This window comes from Pan paniscus, chromosome 2 (assembly GCF_029289425.2).
Source record: "Pan paniscus chromosome 2, NHGRI_mPanPan1-v2.0_pri, whole genome shotgun sequence".
Taxonomy (NCBI): Eukaryota; Metazoa; Chordata; class Mammalia; order Primates; family Hominidae; genus Pan; species Pan paniscus.
The window spans coordinates 89,121,393-89,138,705 of record NC_085926.1 but is presented as its reverse complement, the minus strand read 5'-3'; the positions used below and the strand labels follow the sequence as shown (position 1 = coordinate 89,138,705).

At 35.6% G+C, this 17,313-nt stretch overlaps 1 pseudogene; it reads right to left on the bottom strand.

The window, feature by feature from the left end:
• Positions 1-10,431: 10,431 nt before the first annotated feature.
• Positions 10,432-17,313, bottom strand: part of LOC100987202 (little elongation complex subunit 2-like) — a 150,142-nt pseudogene continuing 143,260 nt past the window's right edge.

Here is a 17,313-nt window from a genome sequence, read left to right as displayed (position 1 = left end):
GATTGTTGATTTTAGATTTTTGTTCTTTTTGGATATATGGAGTCAATGCTAAAAAATTTTCCTGTAAGTAGGTCAGGCTGGGTGGCTCATGCCTGTAATCCCAGCACTTCAGGAGGCCGAGGTGGGCGGATCACCTGAAGTCAGGAGTTCAAGACCAGCCTGGCCAACATGGTGAAACTCCGTCTCTACTAAAAATACAAAAATTAGCCAGACGTGGTGGCGGGCACCTGTAATCCAAGCTACTTGGGAGGCTGAGGCAGGAGAATCACTTGAACCTTGGAGGAGGAGTTTACAGTGAGCTGAGATTGCGCCATTGTACTCCAGTCTGGGTAATAAGAGTGAAACTCCGTCTCAGAAAAAAGAACAAATTCTGTAAGTATTACATTCCACACATTTTGACATTTTGTTTTATTTTAATGTAGTTTAAGGTATTTTTAAATTTTTCTTGAGATGTATTTGACCCAGGTGTTATTTAAGAGTGTTTTCAGTCTATAAAAATTTTGGAAATGTCCAGGTATATTTATGTTATTGATTTCTAGTTTAATTCCATTGTGTTCTGAAAACATATTTTGAATGATTTTTGTTCTTTTATATTTATTAAGTTGTGTTACATGGCTCAGAATACAGTTTATCTTGGTTAATGTTCTGTATGAGCTGGAGAAAAAATGTACATTCTGCTGTTGTTATATGAAGTATTTTCTGTCAATTAAGTCCAGTTTATTGATGGTGCTATGTAGTTCAACTACATCCTTACTGATTTTCTGCTTGCTGGATCTGTCCATTACATGTAGCAGGGTGTTGGCATCTCCAACTATAAAGGTAGATTCTACTATTTCTCCTTGCAGCTCTATCATATTGTAGATGAGGAACATGCAACAGATATCAGAGAAATAACTTGCCCACGTTCCATGGCTGTAAGTTTATGTTTTCAGATGATGATGGGGGAGCTAACTTGTTAATCTAACAAATAATACTTATTTACATGCACAGGAATGAATAAAATTGTAATTTACAAGTGTTTTGGGCAAATGTTGTTCCGCCAAAAGGTATCTCCACTAGGAACCTCAGAATTTGATCTTATTTGGAATAAGGGTCATTGCGTATGTACTTAAGGATTTGCAGATGAGATCATCCCGAATTACGATGGGCCCTAAGCCCAATAACTTTTGCTTTTATAAGAATAAGTACAGGGACATTTGAGACACAGAGAAACAGAGGAGGAGGCCATGTGAAGATGGAAACAGAGATTGGAATAATTCATCTACAGGCTAAGGGACACCAACAATTGCCCACGGGCACCAGAAGCTGGGAGAGAGACAAGGATTGGCTTCTCCCTCAGAGCCTACAGAAGGAACCAACCCTGCCACCCTTAATTTTGGACCCCAGAACTGTGAGAGAAAAAACCTCAGGTGTTTTGAGATGCTCAGTTTGTGGTAATTTGTTATGTCAGCCCTAGGAAACGAAAATGAGTATATAAGTACTTCACAAATTGTTTAGCTCAGTGGCATGGTAAGCTAAATCCATTTAGCATTTTCTTATTGAAATCCTGACCTGAAAAAGACACAGAGAAAACTAAAACAAACAGAACTGTGTGTGTATGTGTGTGTGTGTTAAATAAAACATAAGGGCATTAATTAGTGATTTAAAAAATTATTCTCCACTAATCACCTTATAATATATCAGGCTTTAGAAAGCAATTAGATTTCAATTAGAAAAACAGGAAAAACTTCATAATATTAGTATTATTTATAGTTTGTAATTATCCCATTTATCTTGGTTTATCGTCTGTGCTCCCCACTAGAATATAAGCTCCTTGACATATTGGTGACATTGTCAATATTGTTTGTTGTATTGTTTCAGATATCTAGCAAAGGTATGTAATAACTGTAATAAATATGTGTCGAAAGAAAGAAGGGTTGATTCATAAAGAGAAATCTTTATTGCTATGATGCAGTTGTATGTGAAAATAAGAATTATTTCATATATCTAATCAACAGAGACAGGACAGCAATGTATCTACTGAAATATATCACAGGTAACAAGCTGACCCTACCTATGGGGTTATTACCGTTTGGACGTAGGGATTCATGGATCTATTGCATTCAAAATGACCTGGAAATTGACTTTTTATCCCATACCACTTTTTGTGGTTATACTAACCATACTATTATTTTTCATAAAATTTTCTCTGTCTCATGGCTTTAGTAAAAGAAGTATATCGAAATACAGTTGAGCATTTTGGTAAAGAATCTTATACTGCAGTTTTAGGAGAATGTAACATTGATTGTCAATATTCATGAAAAATGAATCATTTGTTTGCCCTCATTTCATGCACAGAATTCACCATGACATCAGTGGGAGCTTTTTACAACCATAAATCTGTGCCAAATAATAAATTACATTTCCTCATATTAAATTAAAATGTGCACATTGGAGAGGCTTAATTTTAAATTTCCATGACAAATGGAAATCTGGACACTAAAATAAAACAGGAGAGAGAAAAGAAAAAACTAAAATGCAGTTTAACTACAAAGAAAAGGCCTAAGCTTTGACTCTCAGGATTTTCTTTGAAAGGTAGTTTTTTTAAAATTAATAACTGTTAATATTAGAGGTTGTCAGAATGCTATTTAATTCTTTCTAAAAGGAGGTAATTGGTATTTACATCATTTTTGGTAACTGAATATACATAGAATATTTCTACATGTAGAAGAACAGTAAGAAAAATAATCTCATAAGAAAGCAAATGAAATTAGACACACTAACAACTCTCCTTCCAACATGTGAATGTAACTCAGAATTTCAGAACTATTCCCTTTTTTAGTGAATGCTGGCATGATAGCTAAACTGAGTTAATGCAGCAATTTCTTACATTCTGGGATGCTAATCATATTACTACCCCCAGAAGTCCTGTAACACTCTACAGTTCTTGAAAGGGTCAGATGAAACCTTCAGATATTCTTTCATCACCATCATAAAACATCAGCTAAAGGTACAAAATGTCATGTTCCTATTCTTCTCTTATCAGTGTGAGGTTCTCAAAATAATCTTTACAGCACAGGAAGCATCATGAAAATAGTGTGCCCTCATTTCACTCCTAATAAGAATGGAAAACATCAGGTATTTTCTAAGTCTTATCCTGGGCCACTGCTATAGGCATCACAGTGATTAATTTCATCCTGCAGTCTTCAGTTTACAGGAAATCCATATAAATCAACCAGAATATGGAAATTCATACCTCCCAGGGGTAACAGGTTAACAGATTCTAAATTGGAGCAAAAAAGAAAGGTCAATAAGAAAGCATCAATGAGGAACAGGGGAAAAATATGCCAGACAACTGAGTACTTTCTTTGGAGAGTTACATTGTGGGTTATTATTATTTTTTTCTGACTCAAAATGACACAGCTTTGAGCTGGCAACCACAAATATGAATATTTGGGAGCCAATAGAATTACTGTCGTGAGGAAGTTTTTTGACTCAGAGATTCTTTTCAACATCTGAGATAAGCCATGGAAACTCTCCTTCCAGAAATCTCCATTTTCACACCACTTCAGAGAGAATTCTGTTACTGAAAGTATAATCAGTGCATGGTTAGGCTAGCTTTCCATAAGGGAGAGAACTGAAGGTAAAGAGGGGCTCAAAGAAGCCAGATGGAGACCAGCCAGCAACAGCTAGTACAGAGTTTCTGTTTGCTTTGCCACAAGGTCTAAACGTTTTCATCCTTTAAAGTATTTCCTAAAAACACAGTGTCTCCAAAATTATTCATTTAACTCTAAGGTCAATCCGAGTGAGAATCTGGAGTGAGGCCTCATGAACTATATAAAACCAAAAAGAATTAGAAGTGTATGTTATTCTTGAAATGACCTCCTATGTGATCTCTTGGGTAGGAATTAGTGCAACTAGTGTTGAAAAGTAGAAAAGGATATATACAAAAAACAATTTTTGTTTTTTCATATACAAAACAATTGTTTTGTTGGCTAACCAAAGTGGACATTTGCAAAGTAGTTCTGAGGAACTACTTCAAAGAGGAACTTGAAGGAAGTTACATTTTTGAGCTAGGTACCACTGAAACTATTGTTCATATTTCATGGAAACAAAAATATTTCTGAGCTATGTCATCAACTAGTGGATGTGTGTTGGAATTGATCATATATTTTATTGAGTGATGAAACTGCATTAATGAATTAAGAAAGAAACCTGACAGAGCCATTCCTAAGACAGAGAAATGCAAACAGAAGCTCTGGCTTGTTTCGGGGTTGGGATTATTGTTAGACTCTCAAATGTATTATAGATAAAGGATACGAAGGAGGAAACACTGTCAGCCAGTGCAGAAGAGACCTCGTGTGCACGCACATTTTAATCAACCCACAATAAAATCTCTAATGAAAACAAAAGCAGTTAATAGGTCTACACAGCTTTTATATACTTTATTTTTTTCTACAAAATCAGATCTTTGGGTATCTTTTATTTAATTAATGAATGCTCTAGATGTTCATTTTACCTGCATTAGTTTCTTATACTAATAAGCTGGGCGCCACTATAAGTGAAAGAGATTGGTAATTTGCATAAATAAAATATAGAGTTATTATATATTGAGCCTTGTTTGTATATAAGGAAATGTTCTAGATACTTTGTAAATAATGTCTTTGCTTCTTACAAAAACGTTGCAAGGTTAGTGATGCTGTTATTATTATTATTGAATCGATTGAAAGATGTGGAGTTTAAATATCTTGCCAGAAAGCACACAAACATGAAGTGTTAGGGTTGGCGCTAAAATCGGTTTGCCTTCAAAATTATTTGAAGCCCATTCTATTAAGCCATGTTTTCTATTATGGATACGCATAAATGAAAGGTCAGAGAATTTCAAAATATCAAGGTTTTTTTTTCCAGAAAGTGAAAATATAAAGCTTTTGATGTCAGGCCAAAGGTGGAAAGACCAAATTTTACAACAACAAATTTACAAGTACCAAAAACTTGTGCAGGTTGTAAAATGAGCCACAGGCTCCAATCCAGGCTGAAGAGATAACTATAAAATATTTGCTTTTTAAAAAATTGCTCCTCGTATTGTAGCAAATAAAGGCTTCCCATAGTAAGGACGTTTGTTTATGCACATGGGCTATGAGTAAACAAAGAACTCTTATCTCCATATACATCAGAATATTTTTGCTGAAGGCAAAAAGAACAGCCAAGTGTATTAATAAAAAATGCTAAGCAAGAGAAAATAAAATTCTGTGTCTATTCATTCCGAGAATTGAAAGACTGAAAATAATTTGAAGCGTTGAAGCTCAACATTCACTATTTGGGAAAGATATACATATATATTTTTCTGAGAACAGCAGTCCATGATTACTGAAGACGACATCGACACTGGTAGTATTCTTTGTTGAAAGAAATGAGCCATCATATGCCATCAAGGGGCAATGGCGGATTTAATGGGGCCATTTATGCAGGGAACTTTCCGTCTTATTGCTGTTCATATCACATTGTGCAGTGGCTTCTCCTTTATATTCAGCCTGTTAACTAAAATAGAATTCAGAGGGGAAAAAAGGAACCTGGAGGGACTGCTTGCTCCTGCAAAACCCTAATAAATTGTTCAATAGCCATTTAACACATACGCATGAAACTCTTTAGTAGAGCTATGTTTTCAACTTTGTGTAACACCTGTCTAACATGGTTTAAAAGAATGTCAAGAGAAAAGAAGATCAACTGATGGCAATGACGGAAAGGATATACAAGGTACACATTTATATTACTGGCTCATTCCAATACAGGCAAGACATAAACCAGGGTGCTGAGAGCAGTGTTGATCATGACAAGATTAGTGACCAGTGCCTTTCTTCTCCTCTGACAGCTTGTGGATGCAGGATGGATTTACGTGTCCCTGGAGGACAGGAAGGCATAATAAACAACGCTTGGCATCAGCATCATGAAGTGCTGACATCACCAGTTCAAATCATCTGACTGAGCCAGAGAATTAGAATCCAAAATTTGATTTCGTAGTATACTGCCTTGCAAATGAGGAAATATGACAGATCTCAAAAGTGCTTCTGAATGTACACCCTCTTGCCCATTTTTTTTTTTTTTTGCATTCTGATCAAGTATATTCAAAGGGAGATAATATTGCAAGCACATCCTGGGCAACTGGGGAAATGAAGATTTGAATATCGGCCCTGAAGTTGTAGACTAAGTGGTAAGCAATGCTTCATAATAATAATAATAAGCTCCAATCACACGAAGGCAAAAACCAGTCCTAACCTCAAGATAACAGACATATTTATATGGTGGAATCGTGCCATCTCCTGCTTGGCAGCATCAGAATGACGAGCAAGCTGTGTTTGAGCTGTCAGATGCTCGGCCATCACTGTCAGTTCCACTTTTGACACTTCAGTTATGTCTGTATTTTGAGAAAGGGCAAAAGACTGATGCTTCCCAAATCTATTTTCTGGCCCAGAGTTTCATTTTTTCATCAAAAATATCATTTATCAATATCTAGGAGAGAGGTTACTTTTTTTGAAGGAAGGGAAGGATTTCTGAAATATAATAAATTTATTTCAACATTTATTTTGCTTTTACTTGGTGATCATTACAATCTCTAAAGGGCACTTTTTTCAAAGAATAGGTTATTTATTTTATAAAACTATTTCATGATGCCATTTTCACCGTTACTGCAATACACTTCGGCATTTCAGGCTCAACAGCAGTTATTTTAATGTTTTCAGGGAGATAATTCATAAAAGCAGTATATTTTACAATGTCTATTTTTTATGTATGTATGTATGTATGTATGTATTTGTTTGCTTGTTTGTTTTTTGAGATAGTATCTCACTCCATCGCCCAGGCTAGAGTGCAGTGGTGCGATCTCGGCTCACTGCAACCTCCGCCTCCCAGGTTCAAGCAATTCTCATGCCTCAGCCTCCCGAGTAGCTGGGATTAGAGGCATAGGCCACCACGCATGGCTTATTTTTGTATTTTTAGTAGCAACAAGGGTTTCGCCATGTTGGCCAGGCTGGTCTTGAACACCTGACCTTAAGGGATACACCCGCCTCGCCCTCCCAAAGTGCTGGGATTAGAGGCATGAGCCACTGCTCCCAGCCAGTGTCTATATTTTATATTTGATTATTTGTTTCCAATGTTATGTACCTACAAAATTAGTAAAATCTGTGTTTATTTGTGAACTTAATATGTCACCTAATGAACATTATTTTATCAAATAAAGTCAACTAAAATATGTTGAATAGTTTTATATATTCAGCCTTATAAACTACATTCAGTTGTCATGTGATATTAATAGTAATATTGGTAACCAACAAGAAAACTAACTACTTATTGAGAGGCTACTATGTGCCAGACATGGGGTTAGGCAATTTGCATGCAAAATCAAAATTAATGTTTACACATTTAAAATAACTTCTTGGAAGATAAACCTAAATTAAGAAATATTCTTACATCTCCTTTGAAATAGTTTCTTTTCACCTACATTTTTTAATAAACATGAAGGTTAAGATTATCTTATTAGTAATTTTAAGGGGAATGTGTGAAATGAATAACTTCTCAGTGTTATCATTTTCAAATTTCTGTCCTCTACTTAAGCACAAAAAAGTCTAGATAGTTTCAACTGAAACTTTCTTCCCAACATGAAATTTAATCACATTTCATGGAATAATGCCTTCCCTACTTGCTATGAACAATGAAATCAGAATTACTGCTTACTGGAAATTGTCTCACAGGGCTTTGGCCTCTGTGATATGAATATAAGCATGGTAAAATATTAATTTTAGCATAAGGTTTTTTGTTATTCTACTTGTACGGTAAACATAAAAAACAAAATCTTCTGGCAAAAAAATAAAAGGATGAAAATGATAGCTAGGATTTTCTTAGACGGGGAAAGATGGCAGGTTGCTGTTCACAACTTGAGATGGCTATAATAAAATAACACCAGAGAAAAGTTAGGAGATTCATAATTGCTTACTAAAAATGAATTAAAGCCTCTAATTGTGGTACATTCCCAGTGTCTCAGGTACCTCATCTTTTATTGGTATTTATAATGTCTGTATTGACCTCTTTGACCTTGGCTACAAACATAGCTATTACTCCTTTACTGATTCTCTCTCTAGGAGGCGGTGGAAACTTTTACCAGTCTGGTCTGCTCTTCTGGCTTCAAAAGGAAGTTGGATACATGTTCTCTTAATTACTCGATCCCACAAAATGTATATAGCGGCCTATAGCTAATGGACTAGGGAGTGCTGATAGATAAGAGGCCCTCAATATCCATCTAACTCTCTGCTTTCTCTTTCTTTGGCATCCCAGGATGTTGAGATTCCTTCTGTGATAAAAAATACACACATACATACCTACATGCACACACATATAAATACTCAAATAAAGTTTAAAATTGCTCTGCAAGGATTCTTTCAAATGTTATACTTTGAACCAGTCTATCAATTTCTTCACTGTTTTAAAAAGCTCACACTGAAACTATAATAACTGATTAACTGCTCTAGGGTGTTGGCTAGGTCTTTTCAGAAAAAAATGAGGGGGGGTAGTAATGTTACAAAGTGGAAAGCATCTTGATTATTATTTCACAACACTGTCTTATTACAAAAAAAAAAAGAGAAAGAGAAAAAAGAAGTACACATATTCAACTTACATCCTTTAGGGTATATTGCTTGTGATACACCTCCAAGCAAGGTGATATAATATCAATATAATAACAAATCAAAGGACTTTGTTTACCATGCCATCCAACACCCTTTACTCTGAAGATAAGAACGAAAAAAGCCCAGAGAACATAAACAGTTATTCTGATGTTACATACATCCTTCTGTCAAAACATATTCTAGAATCTAGTTCTCCACTTTTTGGCCTATCTCATTGACAACTTTGTTACCAGTTTGGGGTATTCCTGTGTGCTCCTGGACAAACTTTGGCCTGATTTTCCCACTATGGCTGCCTCTCTAGTTTTTTTTCTCTTTATCACTTAAAGAAATATAACTAGGGATGATAATGTATACATGGTAAATTGTTTTCCTTTATAATTTCAAGGAATTAAACACTGAGGTATTCATACCTTCTTTCATATGGAATATTAATAGTGATAAACACAGGTATACCTTGGAGATATTGTGGGTTCACTTCCAGATCACCTCAAAAACATAAATATTGCAATAAAGCAAGTCACACAATTTTTCTTCATTTCTCAGGACATATGAAAGTTATGTTTACGCAATATTGTAGCCTGTTCTGTGTTCAAGCACACGGTATATAAAACAATGCATGTATCTTAATTTGAAAATATTTTATTGCTGAAAAAATGCTAATGATCACCTGAGCCTTCAGCAAGTCATAGTGGAAGGTCTTAGCTAGTGGAAGATCTTCCCTCAATGCTGATGGCTGCTTATAGATCAGGATGGTGTTGCTCAAGGTCGTGGTGGCTGTAGCGATTTCTTAAAAGAAAACTATAAAGTTTGCCTCATCAATTGACTTTTCCTTTCTTGAAAGGTTTCTCTGTAGCATGTAATGATGTTTGATAGCATTTCACCCACAGTAAAACGTCTTTCAAAATCGCAGTCAATCTTCTGAAACCCTTCCACTGCTTTCTTAACTAAGTTATGTAATTTTAACTTGTAACATTCATCATTTTAAAGGAGTATATAGAAACTGTCAAAATGGGTCAGAAACAAGGTTTGCAATGCTCATAATTATCTTCAACAGTGGCAATATTTAACATTTTGAGTCAGTCTCAACAGACTGGCAATATAACTAACATAATACATAATGGTAAGTGTTGTTCTTGATTTAAAAAAAGCAAATTATTTTTCTATTTAAAATTTTTAGAAAAGGTTTAATGTAAAAATATTTTTCTTTTTTATCTATTTCCCTGCCATGATAATGTTAAAACTTATCAAGATCCTGCTCAAACTTTAAGGATGAAAAGTATAATATTATGTTTTAGTGGAAGCATTCCTTCACGTAGCCAACATATTTTTTCAAGACACTCTAAGAACTCTTGAGGATACTACAGGAAAAACGTTCCTCTTGCCTACTGATCTTTTTGTCATATTTCCCCTGAAACTTTTCTTTTTTTTTTTTTTTTTTTTTTGAGGCGAAGTCCTGCTCTGTCTCACAGGCTGGAGTGCAGTGGTGCAATCTCAGCTCACTGCAACCTCCGCCTCCCGGTTTCAACCGATTCTCCTGCCTCAGCCTCCCGAGTAGCCGGGATTACAGACGTGCGTCACCACGCCCGGCTAATTTTTGCATTTTTAGTAGAGACGGAGTTTCACCATGTTGGCCAGGCTGGTCTCAAACTCCTGACCTCAGGTAGCCACCCACCTCAGCCTCCCAAAGTGCTGGGATTACAGGCGTGAACCACCAAACTTTTCTAAACTAAACATTGTTATAACTGTTTTTTAAATTTAATTTTCCATGGTACAGTCCTCAAGTTATTTTTCTTTTATTTGGAAGCACTCCTTCAGTTTCAACTTGCTGAGCAGGCAAGCACTGCTTTAGGTTTCTATGGAAACTGGAATCCTGTGGCTGCGTATAGGCATTCTGGTTCCACCAACGTTTTGTTGTGGTATCCAGTGATTTAGGTGGAAAAGTACAAGGTATTCTTCCATGATGGATATGATATGGTAATAACAGCCTGGGATCTAATGGAACCCGGGGAAATGAGAGACTGAAAGGTACGCCAGGAAGGCTGCAATGGGTTTTATACAAATTGTATGCTGTCCTAGTAACTTTTCCAACAGAGACCTTATAGTTCAGGAGTGAAGAATCTTCTGCTGCATGATATAACAAGTAGGAACCCTCCTGCAAGCTACTTAATTTCTTTAGAATGTGTTGGAGGATGTTAAATAAATTGGAAATCTTGAGTGCTGAAAGCTTTTCTTTTAATTCTTCTGAGGTAGTTTCTTCCAGTAGAAAATGCTTTGAAGTAAATGCATCAATATGCCCAACATAAAATGAGCTGTTGGAATTTAATAAACTTTCAGTCCTTAAGTGACAAAGTTCACTTTCAATCAGAGCTTCAACTCCATAACAAGCTTGATACTCTACTTTTGGTAGCACATCAACTGGAAATTGTCTTCTGATTTTCTTCTGTTCTTTTAGAATGTGGTCTTGTCTCTATCCTCTGGACACTGCAGCACATGAGAAAGAACAGATCTTGAAGGCTAAATAACTTATAAACAAAATTTCCTTTCTGAGGAGCTAGGTATTCTGATGTATCTTCAACATAGTCCTGAAGTTCATATGGCAATTGTCCTTTGGGCTTCTGAAATGCAGAAGGCCATCCAGATTTCGGTCAACTAGAGCCATCTGAAGGAACAGACAATTGCTCAGAAACAGAAGACTGTTTAGAATTTCCTAAATTCATTAAGGACAGTTTGGGTACTTTTCTGGAAATTGGCTTTAAGAGCTCATCCTGCATTTTTAAAATTTCTCCAACTGGATCATATTTTTTATATACTCATTTGATACGTTTTTTAAAAAAAACACACGACTCTGCAGGCCTACAAACAGTAGTAGTCTGTTTTCCTACAGAAGCCTGTCCTGAGGAAGAATTTGGACTAGCTGATCTAAAACTTAAGTTAGAACCCACAACATCTGTCTTTCCATCGCTGTTATTTTTACACTCTCTATCAATGATTAAACACTCCTCATCTGTATCACTGCTGAAGAGAACTGTATCTTCAGTTTTAGCTGCTTCTGATCTAACAGTCTTTTCCTTTGAGTTGTCTAGGTTTTCCAGAACATTGGGTCTTTCACCATCAGCATGTTCCATATCTATAGTCATATCATTTTTATTAGAAGTTTCAATTTCCTAAGAATCTTCTAACTGTAAGGCATCAGATGTTTTCAAGTCACTATCTTGCATCAAAGACTTGTCAGAATTTGATACCTTATCACCACATGATTCAAACTCTGATCATCTTTATTTTTGCACTCTTCAGGGCCAACATCCATACCAGTGACAAGTTGTTTCTCCTTTGCCATTGTTCAATCAGAATCTGAGATGAACTTCTAGAATTAGCAGAAATGTCTGGTGCACTTGGTGCCACAGGTGTTGTTACTGCTTTGGGGGCTGTAGGAGCATCTGTCATGTTAGGTACTGTGGAAGTACTTGCTGGAATTAGTGACTTTGATGCTTTGGTGGTGGTTACTCCAAAAGTTTCAAGTTCTGTGACCTCATCATCAAAATCCAGATACAAGTTTTCAAAAGTCTCAATTTTTCGGCACTCATTGAATTCATAGGACATGTCCATTTCAGATATAAACTCTTCAGGTTTGTCCATAAAGACTGCAGATACTGGAACAAATGTGTTTTGGGACATCATAAATTTTAATGGAACTTCATGAAAGATTTGTTTTCCCTCTCTCATAGTTATTTTATTTTGGGGAAGTGGCCAATTAATATATATTACTTTAACTGGTTTTGAACCTGCAACAGGTATTACTTGAATCAATACTGAAAGTCCCCAAGGTTCCTTGTACGTTGGTTCATGATTATTTAATAAAGTAAATAATGATTGACTAGTTAGAGCTAGCTGAGGGTGATATCTTGAAATAAGCTTCTCTGCATTTGGATCTTTTCTAATATAATAATGCATAGCTTCAGCCATTCATTCTGGCAATTCAATGGCAATATATCATCTTTTGAGAGCTGCAACTTTATAAGCATTGAGGGAAATACTGTTTTCACATATTTTACCCTGCCCAATGCAAGAAGAGATTTTTCTAACTTTAATTCCATCTCTACTCTGAATGGGAAGAATACCATTAAGCTGGTGACCTCGTGGAGAGTGTAGAATTCTAGGAACTTTTTCAGTTGTTCAATGCAAGCTCTTAAAATTTTCACTGTGAAGAGACAAGCATCATCAGAAAGCATATTATAATCCTGTGCACATTTCTTTGCAGAATTCTGCAAAAACTTTAGGAACTCAGTAACTTCTTCATTCACATGTTTTTTTCATATCCAAGTACTACAAGAAGTCATTTTTTCTTTATTCTGATAGTTTTGGAATTTGCAGAAATCTTTGTATATTTAACCAACAAGTCCACATAACTCCTCTGCTCTCTCTGTTCAATAAAACACATAGTTCTTTTAAACTTGGAGCCATAGGATAATCTTTATAATTTTCTCAAGAGAAAAATGTCTTAAGGCCATTTTTGGGGAAGATATCCCAATTCAGTCCTGGTTCACTTACGACCAACTTGCAGCTCGTCTTCCTAGATTTCTGCTTCACTCTAGCTCATAGTTCACAACTGCCTGGCTGCAAAGGCTCCAATAGAGGCAGAATCCCTCCAGAATTTACTCAACTCATGGTCCGCCGTGGTTCTTGCCCAGGTGGCAGCCACACAACACACACGCTCCACCCCACTCCTCACATTGTCTTGTGCACCTGGGAAAGCCATATTTAAAAGACATGGCCCAGGTTATGTAATTTTTGTTGTCATTTTGATAATGTTCATAGCATCTTCCCTAGGAATAAATTTCATCTCTGAAGAAACCACTTCTTTAGGTTATTCGTAAGATGCAACTCATCTGTTCAAGTTTTACCACAGGGATTTAGTAGTTCAGTCACATCTTCAGATTCCACTTCTAATTCTAGTTCCCTTGACATTTTTACCAGATCTGTAGTTACTTTCTCAGTTCAAGTCTTGAACCTCTCAAAGTCAACCATGAGGTTTGGAATCCTCTTATTCTAAGCTCCTGTTAATGTTTATATTTGTCCTTCTTACATGAATCACAAATGTTTTTAAGCATCTAGGAGAATGAATCCTTTCCAGAAGATTTCCAATTTACTTTGTAGATTTAAGTGATTTTTCAGATCCCTCAGAGGAATCACTGTGATCACTATTTGTGGCAGCTGTAGCCTTACAAAATATATTTCTTAAATAATAAGACCTGAAAGTCAAATTATTTCTTGACTCATGGGCTGCAGAATTGATGCTGTGTTAGGAGTCGTGAAAACAGTAGTCTCCTTATACATCTACGGCAGAGCTCTTGGTGACCAGGTGCATTGTAAATGAAAAGTAATTGTTTGAAAGAATTCTTTTCTAAGCACTAGGTCTCAACAGTGGGCTTAAATATTCAGTAAACCATGCTGTAAACAGATGTATTGTCATCCAGGCTTTGTTTCATTTATAGAGCACATGCAGAGTAGATTTAGCATTGTTCTTAAGGGCCTAGAATTGTCAGAATAGTAAATGAACTTTGACTTCACCTTAAAGTCATCTGCTGCATTGGCCTCTAACAAGAGAGTCAGACTTCCCTTTGAAGCTTTGAAGCCAGGCAGTGATTTCTCCTCCCTAGTTATGAAGGCCCTAGATGACATTCTTCTAAAAGAAGGTGGTTTCTTCTACATTGAAAAATCTGTTGTTTAGTGTAGCCACTTTCATCAATTATGTTAGTTAGGTCCTCGGGATAAGTTGCTATAGTTTCTCCATCAGCACTTTCTGCTTCTCTTGCAATTTTATGCTATGGAGAAAGCTTTTTCCCTTAAATCTCATGAACCAATCTCTGCTAGCTTCAATCTTTTCTCCTGCAGCTTCTTCGTCTCTCTCAGTCTTCATAGAATTGAAGAGATTTAAGGACTTGCTCTGGATTAGGCTTTGGCTTAAGGGAATGTTGTGGCTGGTTTGATTTTCTATCTGGTCCACTAAAACTTTACATCAACAATAAGGCTGTTTTGCTTTCTTATCATTCATGTGTTTATTGGAGTAGCACTTTTAATTTCCTTCAAGAAATTTTCCTTTGCATTCATAATTTGGCTCACTGGCATTGAAAGCCTAGCTTTCACCCTATCTTGACTTATGACATGACTTCCTCACTAACCTTCATCTTTTTTAGCTTTTGATTTAAAGTAAAGGATATGCAAGTCTTCCTTTCACTTGAACTGTTAGACACCATTGTAATGTTATTAATTGTCCTAATTTCAATATAGTTTTGTATCAGGAAATAATGAGGGCCAAGGAGTAGGAGATCGTTGAGAGAAGAACTGGTTGGCAGAGTAGTCAGAACACGCACAACATTTATTGATTATGTTTGCCATCTTAATATAGATGTGGTTCATGGGTAACCCAAAACATTTACAATAGTAGAAAAAGATCACTGATCACAAATCAGTGTAACACACATAATAATAATGAAAATATTTTAAAAATTTGTGAGAATTACTAAAATGTGATACGGAGACATGAAGTGAGTACACGCTGTTGAAAAGTGGTGCTCATAGACTTTCTTGACACGGGGATGCCACAGACCTTCAATTTGTAAAAAATGCAATATTTTCAAAGCATAATAAATTGAAATGTAATAAAATGAGGTATGCGTGTACTAGGAAGAACCATTCAAGAATAGAGAATGACCCTCTCTAAAAGTAGAGGTTGATTTAGTGTAGCAAATACAGTATGCTTCATCATAATGGTTGTTGAATTGACTACTAAAAGATTTTATAGATATATAAAAATTGTAATATGATGTAAGAGGCTTTGAAACAGTCACATAATTTCAAGTTGCTAATAAAAACATTACATTAATTCTATGAAAGTAATCATTAACATCTGAAATGTAAAGTAAAATATTTAATTTTAAGGTCCTAGATCCAACAGATTTATAGAAGTTTTCACTTTTATAATGGAGACTAAGAATAGAATTTTAGTCCCTCTCTGAATTAGAGGATTTAATATTATCTGTTCTCAGAAGAATATGATATAATGAAATGGGCATATTGAAAATATTCAAATAAAAGGAAGCAATCCACAATGTTAAACTCAAACTCAAAAAGAATTCCTAGTTCTTTTTGAAAATCATAACAACGTTTCTATAATTTGCTACCTGAGGAAGTGTTTGAAAATTTGAAAGGTCTTTTGGTTTTTGGTGGTGGTGTTGCTAGTGGGGTACACTTTATGTAACATCTAAGAATGATATTAGCATTTTTAATTATTCCAGTAATTTTTTTAAAATTTAGAAAATCTAAATTTAGGCTTTCTTTGTGATTGATTTTGTAACATACTAATTCTATTCATGATGGCTATCAGGAAAACTCCTAAATATCAGCATTGCTTAACGTTTTACTTGATTTAGTCTCCCCTTTGGATATATACAATTCGTATTGATATTTAAGAGCTTCATATACAAATGTATTGAGTGAGTTTCTTTGGCTATCTGTGGGATTCTGCTAAAAAAAAAAAATTGATCTTTCCTCGCAGTGAACAGCCCCATTTGATTCACTGTTTTTTAATATCTAGGGAGCATTGTAGCACACAAAGTGCAGAAGTAGACATGAAAGGTTAGTGACTTGCTTTTATAAGACATGTCCTCCTTAATCTGTTATACTAATGCCTTTCATAGCATCACCCTGTAAGATAAGAAACTTAAAGCCATGTTTTAATAATGAGGCCTCACTGAGAATTCTAAGAAGAAGCTTCAGCTGGAGTCATAGCGTGAACACTGAGTAATGGCTGGGGTCAATAAAATCTGAAGTAATTATTTCAAAACATAGTTTGGATCAACAAATTTTTATAGCTCATGTACCTTGCTTCCCACTATAGCTGAAGAATGCAGAAGGGGTTTTTGTATTCAAGTCAGATCAATATCAACTTATATACATTCATAGATACAAAAGTAATTATCATGGATTGCATTGACAGTATCATTTGTTACCAGTGGGTGTTGTCGTAGTCATTTACATTTGGCATCACAGTTAAACAGTTTTATGCCAGTCTTTTTTTGTGGTCTAAAAACATTGAACCAATGAGTCATTTAGGAAATAATAAGTATCCCATTTTGTTGATTATTTCCAATGGCACATGGCAAGCTATGATTTAGAATGGTGTAGGATTTTATTATTACAATTACCTTATAAGATTACACCTTGGATAATAAGGGTGATTCAGGCAATCAAATGCTGGACATTACTGTGTTTTAGAACTTTAAGAGAACTCGTGTATCTTGAGAGAGCCTTAGGATTAAAGCTAGGTTTCCTATGTAAGGAAAATGTTTACTGTAGGCATAAAGGGTGTGTGTGTGTGTGTGTGTGTGTGTGTGTGTGTGTGTATGTGTAAATTAGAAAGAAAAAAGAATTCAGAAACACACAAAAGAAAAATAACAAAAAGAGACAGATGACTGAGGAGAGACATATTTGAGGTTGAGTTATTGGAAATGCATTGCTCTCTGTAGAGCAGTTTAGTCCACCAAGCACAGTGCTTCTTTTAGGAAATGCCTCTGCTGCACTATCAGGAGCCCTATGTGTTGTAGCTGTTTTTTTCAAGGAAATCAGATGGATGTGTTTTCATCTATTCATGTGTACCCAG